The sequence below is a fragment of the Grammomys surdaster genome, unplaced genomic scaffold (genome assembly GCF_004785775.1).
Source record: "Grammomys surdaster isolate TR1022 unplaced genomic scaffold, NIH_TR_1.0 220, whole genome shotgun sequence".
Taxonomy (NCBI): Eukaryota; Metazoa; Chordata; class Mammalia; order Rodentia; family Muridae; genus Grammomys; species Grammomys surdaster.
In genome coordinates, this window is record NW_021604665.1 from 786,591 (window position 1) to 795,858 (window position 9,268).

Here is a 9,268-nt window from a genome sequence, read left to right on the forward strand (position 1 = left end):
GCTCCATTCCCAGCATTGCACAAAATGAGGATGGTTGCACACACCTATAATCTCAGAACTCAAGGTGGAGACAGAAGAATCAGAAGTTCAAGATCATCCTTGGCTACAGATCAAGTTTGTGTGAAGCCAGGCTGGGTGACAGGAGAACTTGCCTCAAAGTAAACAAAATACGAAATCATTGGGGTTACAGGTCCAGCACTCGGGAGACTGAAGGAGGATTATTCGATAATGCAGTGTAAGCCTGGACTTCATGGTGAGTTCTAGGCTATCCTGGGCTACAGGTGAACCCAGTTTTGGGAGAGAGAGAGAGAGAGACAGAGAGAGAGAGAGAGAGAGAGATTAAAAAGGAAACAATCCTAGGAGAATGTGGACTTTTGCAGAGGCTGAGTGGAAAGCTATCAGTCCTTGGCACCCTCAGCTCACAGCAGCTCAGATCCCATGCCTACAACATGTGACTGTAAGATCCTGGGGCCCCCACCCCCACCCCACCCCAGCTTATGAGGTGGAGCCCTCTGTGCCCAGGGATTGATCAGATTTAGAGCCTCTCTCACTACCTGCAAAGTCCTGTTGACCTGGGCCTGGTGGTGGGGCCGTGGCTCTTGCAGCCTCCCTTCTTCAGCCTACTTGGTGGGTCTTTGCCCTAAGCTGGCAGAGTTGGAGTAGCGGTGTGAGTCTGGGAGGGTAATGCAGGTAGCAAACAGGGCCTGACACCAAGTATGTGCTGTCTGTATGTGGCCTCATCACCACACACCCCAGCACAGTGTCCTGCCTGGCTACCAGGCTGTGAGACTGGAAGAAGGGATCTCCTCTTTGGCGTCAGTCTTTCTTCATATGAGGTAGGAACAGTAGTGCCCAGCTGTCGGAGCCTCAACGGGGTACCCCAAGTCTACTCTAACATAGCCCTGGTAGAGAGTTCAAAGAGAGGACAAATGCACACCCTGCTTCCATATCCCTAGCCTTATCCAGACCATTTTTCAGATAGGAATACAGAGGTAAAGTAACTTGTTCATGGTCACAGTCAGGCCATGGGAAGAGGAAAGGACCCATGTTATCTGACCCTAATACGGTGTCCTGATCACAGCTGGTCCTCTGGCAAATCGTGTCCCAGTGACCTATCGTCTCCTCATACCCCCTCTTCTGACCCCAGCAGCTCCCAAACATCCTAAGAGAGGCAGGTGGCAGCACCCCTGTAGTCCAGACCAGATCAGGGGATATCGGGAAATGTCAGTTGTGATAGCGTTGGGGAGAGAATGGAGTTACAAAACTGACTTCAGGGGGCTGCCACCTTTGAAAGGGTCATGTGGAAAACAGAGTTTCTGAAGAGTGAATTGTCCATCAGCCAGATGTTTTTCCAGAAATGAAGTAGGCAGCTGCAGGGTGCCCAGAGGTGTCTTTTCACCATAATGTGTGTGAAAGGTCATTTTCTCCCTACTTCTTTAATGTAGAAATTGGTAGAGTTGTTTCTCAGTTGATAGCCTGGGCATCCCAGCAGGCTACAGACCCCTGCCTCATACACACCTGGGGCTGGGTAAGGCCTGGGCAGTTAGCAAAGCTGACAGCTCTGGGGACAAGGGTCTGGCCTCTGGCCTCTGGGAAGTGGGAAGCCTCTCTGAAGCCTGTTGTGACAGTAACAGTCTCTGCCTCTGTCCCAGAGGGGAGCTGCTTTCCGGTACTGGATACTGTGGTCTCAGTGGTCCAGGGAAATTAAAGTCTGAAATCATATCTGGATTTGAACTCAGTTTTTAAGCACTGTGAGCAAATGACATCACTGTCTATGCCTCAGTCCCCACCCCACCCCCACTCCAGTCCTCACCAATGTAGGTGTTAGCGCCTTCATTTCCAAGTGTGCCTTGACAGTAGAGACCAGGCAGGCAAAGTTTCAGCCTAGGTCCCTCACCCCAGATACCATTGTTGTCTCACTCAGAGTCCACCGTTCACACTGCTTATCCCGAGACAGTGGCTCCCTTCAGAAGCAGGTGAGCAGTGGATGAGCATGATGGGAAGCAGGCTCAAGTTCTTCAGGCAAGTGAGAGAGCACTTGGTGCCTCAGTTTTTCCATTTGTAAAATGGGGTCGTGTAAGTGCTAGGTTGACAGATGAGCAAACCTAGTTAGGCACCAAAACGTCATCTGACACCAGCTCTTGCTGTTACCAATGGCCTAGGTCACTGACAGGTAAATCACTGGCCCTCAGTTCTCTCAGTGCAGAGATGCCAGGCCCTGTGCTGGGTGCTGGGCCATAGGCTGCATCTATCTTCCCACTATACTCCATGTTTCTTGAGGCTAGTACTCTTACTGCTGCATTTCTAAAGCAACCCAAGAACAGGACAACAAGGGTCAGGACAAGAACCTAAACCTCTATGCTAGTTAGTTTTTGTCAACTTGATTCAAACTAAAGTCACCCATGGAGATGGAGCTCAACTGAGGAACTGTCCACATCAGATAGATCTGTAGATGAATCTATGGAGCCCGTAGGTGTTGAGGGCCCAGCTTACTGTGTGTGGTGCCACTCCTGGGCAGACCTACACTGTGTGAGAAAGCCAGTAAGCATTCCTCCATGGTCTCCACTTCAGTTCTTGCCCCGAGTGTCAGTCCTGACTTCCCTCGTAGATGAGCTGTGGCCTATAAGCTGAAATAAACCTTCTCTTCCTCAGGTTGTTTTAGCCCAGTGTTTTATCACAGTGACAGCAAATGAGAACAACCTGCAAATGGGGACCTGAGACCCAGAGAGACAGGGAGCCTTGCCCCAAGCAGGCACTAGAGACCAACAGGAGGCTGATTCCGGGAAGCAGAGGCTGGGCTTTCCCTTGTGGCCACCTGGGCACACCACACTGCAAGGACTCCATTCATACCATATTGACCAAGAATATCCTGTTTGGAATGGGAGGGACATCCTTATAGCTAGCACTGCCTGGAGATTATCACAAATGGAGTGGTCTGGCTTTGAGGCACCCCTGATTTTCAGGGGGCATATGAAGCTCCTTTATGCTGCTTAGTGGTGGGCTCTGTCTCACTGATGGGTTTCTGGCCAGGGTGGAAGAGCCCAGGTATCTTAGAGCTGCTATGTCTGCTCTACCTCTACCTCAGAGTTCCCCTGAAGAGCATAGGCTCCCCGTAGGCTCCCCGTACCGCAATAAGTACGTCAGTGGAAGGTTTGGGCATTTGGACCAATCTGGCTAAACAGCTTCAGAAACCTTTCCAGCCCCTTCTCAATTGTGACTCTGCTGTTCTCAGGCTATGGTGAGGGGCCATGGCCAGGGAGCTCACACTGGGCAGAGGGGAATGGGCAGGGCCCAATCAGAGGCTGATCCTCTCCATTCTCCAGCCAAGACACAGCCCGTTGGTCTGTTGTCTCCGTAACTGATATGCAGGCAGCCAGACACAGTTATGGCGTGTGTCTGCAAGGCTATTTTGTCTAATATGCTAAACGCCTTTGGAAATTCCCAGAGCCCATCTGGTCCTAGTTACACCACAGTATTGCTGTCTTTTCAGCTCTCAGACAAGGACCACTTTTATTTCTTCCTTCGTAGCTTAGGAATGTACTTAAACACAAGCTGGCAGCCGCCCAATCTGCTCCCCAGTTGCTTGATTGTGGACACGCCCATCATTGTCTTAAAGGAACTCTGCTCTTTCCCCCAAGGCCCCAGAACCCCAAGAGTGCTTAGGGAGGGCAGACGCTTCAAAGGTGGCCCCTTTGGCTCTGGGATGCTCCAGATCTCTGCCCCCAGTTTCTCAGTGGTTATAATAAGGTTGAACAGGTTGTTGGCTGGTCCAAGCCTGATCAAGAAAAGCCACCTGAGGGATGCTAAGCTAATGATTATTCCTTATGCCTAAACCCTGCTGTCATCCACAGCCACCCAAGAACCAGAGGTGAGAGCCAAACTTGGATTCCATATCTAAAGCATCTGGAGGGGACAGCGGACTACGCCTACGCTGCTCCTTGGCTGGGGTGTGTGTTTGTTCCTGCCTAGGAATTCTTGTCCCTTTGGGTCCCTTGGGGGTCCAGCTGGCCACAAGGTCCAGAGGCTGGGGAGCTATTCCATGATGTCTCTCCTCCAGGCTGACTGACCCTTGGCTGCTAGCCTGGGCAGTTGTCTGGGGCCAGCTGGCACCTTGTCCCTTCCTTGAGGAAGTTTCTCTCTGGAGTCCCAGTTTGGTCCCAGCCCCAGCTACTCTTGCTGTCACAGAAGCAAGGTGTAGTTCAAGACTGGTCTGATGTGGCTGTACACTTGTTTTCTGAATTGTGAGCTCAGTGGTTTGAGTGATTTCCTGTGGACACTTTAAGAGTTAGTGGCCAGTGTTTCATGTCCCCTCAGCATAGTGTTGGGGACACAATTCAAGCTGCAGTGCTGGGCACTATGGGTCTCTGAGATTCCAGGATGAGGAAGTCTTCTAACTGAATCCAGTTTGAATCCAGGGACAATAAAGAAACAAACCTTTGTGTCTGGGCTAAGGAGGCCTTGGGGTGACTTGTTACATAGCATAATCTTGCCTACTGTGACTGATACATGCTCCTTGATTACAGTTTAAAGATACATGGACTGGACCAGAGTTCTTATAAATTTTCATTTTGGGATGGGAGAAGGGGCCTCGTCTATAGAGTGACTACATTTAGGACAACCGTAGTTCCTTCCGCGGAGAGAAAATCTGTCTTTGGTATGGCTAGGTAAATGCAAGGACAACAGGGATCTGGGTGATGTCAAGGCACGGCTGCTGTGAACAGCTGCATGGGTTATATACTGCACAACTCTAGAAGCTGTGATTACCCAGGAGGCACAGTAGACTCGTGGCTAGCAGCGTTCCAGGAGAGGTTAGGTAAGTGTCTTAAGGAAGCCCTCACTACCTGGCCCAAAACTGCCACGCCGGCTGACAGCCATGCTTGTGAAGCCTGCTGTTTCATTCACTGTATGGCCCCAGAGCGCCCTAGCTTGATAAGTACTTGCCAGCGTTTATTTGAGTGATAAACACCCTCTGCTGTTAACTCTGCTCACCGTGGAGACGTTGACCCTCCAGTCACTCAGGTGCTTCCTGCTGGTGCTCTGCTTTCCAGGGCAAAGAAATAACAGTGCAACAGTAGTAAAGGATGCCGGGCAGCCTCTCAGACCCTAGGGCTCCAGTGACCGAACAGCAGACAGGACTGTTCTGGTTTGGATGTGGCATTCATCCTCCAAGGCAGTGGTTCTCGATGTTCCTGATGTTGTTACCCTTTACTACAGTTTTTCATGTTATGGTGACCCCCAACCATAAAATTATTTTCATTGCTATTTCATAACTGTGGTTTAGCTACTGCTTTGAATCTTAATGTAACTATATCTGTGTTTTCCTATGGTCTTAGGTGACCACCGTGAAAAGGTCAATCTGACCTTCAAGAGACCGTGACCCACAGGCTGAGAAACCAAGGGTTCTTGTACAGGAGGCCTGGTGCTTAGATGGCCATATGGATATGGTGGGACCTTTGTAAGGTAGAGTCTCAGCCGGGGAATCTTGGATTCCTGGAGATGCTGGCCTCAGAAGCAACTGTGGTAGGTCTTATGGGACCCCAAAATGGTTCTTTCAAGAACCTGTCACCTGAATCACCCTCATGTTTCAGTTTCCAGCTTCCAGATGTCTTAGAACACCTGTCACTTTGTCTGGGAGACAATCTGTCTTAAGTTCCTTTACCTCAGCTAAGGTTATTGATCCTTGGCTGCCTGCCAAGTGGTGTGACCTCTCCTTTTTGTCCTTAGTCATCCCAAAGCTTCAGAACTGTGACCCTAACAAAGCTCTTTTCTTTATAAAGTTGCTTAGCTTTGGGTATTTTGCTTTAATGTTAGGTGTATGTGGGAGTCCAGAACAGAGCCAGTCTTCTGACTGCCAACAGACCAAGCCCTGAAAGCATACTGCTGATAACTGTTAGTCCAGCTTCCTCTGTAGAAACCACAGAAAGCCATGGCTAAACAAAGCAAGGAAGTGGCAGGCCCAGGGAACTATTGGAAACATTTTCATAAGTATCCAGACAGATTGGCCAGCATGATTGTGAGCATTTAGCAGGTTTTGGTGTGCTTCAGGATGGGAGCACCACTTATGTTCCAGGGAGGACCCCTGTGCTCCAGGGATGGCAGAGAGTTCTTTCTCTTCCCCACCAGGTCTGACAGCTCTTCCCCAAATGGGTTTCATTTTCACTCTCTTTCCATGGCCATAGTCAGCCAATTGGGACATTGGCCACAGACAGCTTATCAAAGCATCAGAATCCAACCAAGGGTGAAGAGGAGGTTTGCCTGAGATGGACTCATAAGAGATGGAGTCCTCCACCCAGCGGTGCACACAAACACCTGAGGCCTCTGCCTTGGGCAGAAAGATCCATAGATCTTCTAGAGCTGGGCCTGCAAGGGGACATTCTTGTCATGGCCTCTGAAACCCCATGCTTCAGTTTCCAGCTTCCAGATGTCTTAGAACACCTGTCACTTTGTCTGGGAGACAATCTGTTCTAAGTTCCTTTACCTCAGTTAAGGTATTGATCCTGAATCAGTATTGAAGTATCTCGTTTGTGCTTATTTGATGCTGTCTGCCCACTGCATTCTGGGAGGAGAATGGGACAAGAACCCAGTTGGGAACAGGTGATGATCTTCATGTACCACCTCGATAATGACACAAACTGGCTGATGCTGGGGCCATCTGTGTGGATGTGTGAGTCTTTCCTGCTTCACCACTTGGAGGCCCTGCTGTCCCATGCAGGGGCCTGACAAGTGTCAGCTATGATCGAATTCTTTAGAAATACAGAAGAGACACCGCATTGGCTTTGCCTCCTTTTGCAATTCATAAATTATCACAGGGCTGTTGCTTAGAGGAAGGGGTCAGGATTATCTGGGGAGTTCAAATGTGTGGCTGAGCTAGATAGATAACATACCATTGTAGAAGAGAAGCTGGTGTCAGCCAAGGTCCAGCTCCCAGCTGTCCGCTGTGCAGGCAGAGTCCATCCCCCCACACACCTTCCCAGCCAGGGCCCTGACGCTACTGTGCCCTGCCAAGACAGCAACCTCTCATGATCTAAATGGTAGTAGGTTTCAGAGGAGATTTGGGGCTTAGCTATGGGCCCTGAGGTCAGATGATTGGAAACAGAGTCCAGCAATGTCTTTCCCAGCTAGCTGGTCCCTGACCTGAAGCCGCAGACACTATTTCTCTGGCATTAACCATGCTTGAGGGACCATAGGAGCGTCAGGTGGGCATGGAAACAGTCTGGCACACTGCAGGTACTTAACAAGACCATTTGTCACCAGCGTGGCCCCTAAGGGCCCAGAGTTTGTCAAGATGCTGAATGCCAGGGTTTGACTCTGGGTACCTTGCTGAATTCCTGTGGTGGCACATGCTGTTTGAGACTTGTCCAGAGAGGATTTCTGCAGTGTTGGAAACAAGCACATTTCAATTACTTCTGACTTTACTCTTTCTTCCTACCAGATGTCAGCAGCAGGCCTGGAGCCTGTGCCTTTAACATGGTTCCAGAACAAAGTGGCAGGCACTCAGTAGGTGCTTTAGTAAATACCCTGTCATCCATTCGTTGAGAAAGAAATTAAATTAGCTGGTGCATTTTGGAGCTCCCTACCGTCCTGACTGTGGGGCTGGAGGCCAGCAGCAGCCAGGGACTGAGACATGTTCAAGTCTCATCCTGCTTCTGGGGGAGGCATCTCCTTCAGATCCATGTGGTTACTCCCACACTTGATCAGGCCTCCCACCTCCCTCTTTCCCTCCCAGGTTTATCAGCCAGGCTTGGCACTGCAGGACTTGGAGAAAAATACTCAGGTCCTCCAGCCACCACAGCTCAGCCAACACCATGATTGTTTTTCCACCTGCAATGTCCAAGGAACCACTGGCAGGCAGGAGCAGGCTCAGCCTGAGACGCCTGTGGGGTACAGGAGGACAGTGATCCTCCCCTGTATGCAATGGCACCTGGGCTGGGGTGTCTGGTTGTGACCCTTGTCCTTTGGCCTTGGATTAGGGATCTAGTCTCAAAGTTCCATCTTTAAGAATATGTGTGGCTATTTCTCAATCAGCTGTTCCACAAGAAACCCCAGGATATGCCTGGTACAGTGGATGTTCCAGGGACCAGAGGTCCGTAGGATCAATGTCTTGTCATTCCAGCCTGGGAGCTGGTGCTGACCCCTGAGGGGGCAGCTAAATGATACAGGGTCAGGTCAGGACCCTTTACTTCATGGACACCCACTGATGTGATGGCCCCACTCAGCAGGAGTCAACAAGTGGGGGATGTTTCTGTCCTGAGCCTAGGAGAGTCCCAGAGCAGGGGATGGGACCAAATAGTAGCAAGAACTGCCTTGTTCCATCTCCCATTACACAGGAGAAAAACATCTGGACCAGGGTGGCGGAGTCACTGATGCAGCTGGACAGTGTAGCTAAGGTGTGGCCAGGCCAGGCTCCCTGGGGCCCTGCTGTGGGAACAAACTGTCCTGACTTCTACAACAGCAGCCCTTGCTGTTGTTTGTCTGAGCACTCATTTGTTGCTCAGCTCCTGCCCCACCCTCTGAGGTGACCTGGGTGAGTCCTGAGACTCTCCGGCTACCACCTTTTACCTCCATTAAAAAGGTTGGACCTCAGGGGCCTTTCATTTCAAGGTTGGCGAGAGGTCCAGTGTGGAGATGGGATGCTGACATAGACTTAGAACACACTAGAGCCACATCAGGATTTTCGTGACCTTGGAGGCATGAAGTGGCTGTCACTGTTGGTAGAAGCAGATACAGCTCCTACCTGCAAGTTCCTGCCCTGTTTGAGTTCCTGTCCTGGCTTTCTTCAGTGATGGACAACAATGCGGAAGTGTAAGCCAAATAAACCCTTTCCTCCCCAAGTTGCCTCCCCAGAGGGCCTTGGGAAAGGCAAAAGAGAGGTTTACTCATTGCCTTAGCTGAAGTGGAGCCTAGGCTAGGTAACAGGACAGAGGCAGGAGACCATATGAAAACTGTCCTCTGGGGCCTGGAGGAACAGCAAGACTCAAGCTTCTAGGCAGCAAAGGAAACCAATGTAGGAGGAAGGTACACAAGACCCAAGGAGTACTAGCCACTGTGTGGATGGTGGCCCCACCGCCCTTGCATCTCCCTCCAGCTCCCCCTACTGGCAGACGGGAGGTCTGCTCACATGAGACCAGTCTCTGGGTAGGGAGGCCTTGGGGATATTGAGTCTGGGTCCTCATTTTGCAGCCTGCCTAAGATGTTTTCTGACCACAAGACTGTGAACAAAATGATTCTTCTCTCTTTCTCCATTTTCTTTCTCAAGTGGAAAGCAGCA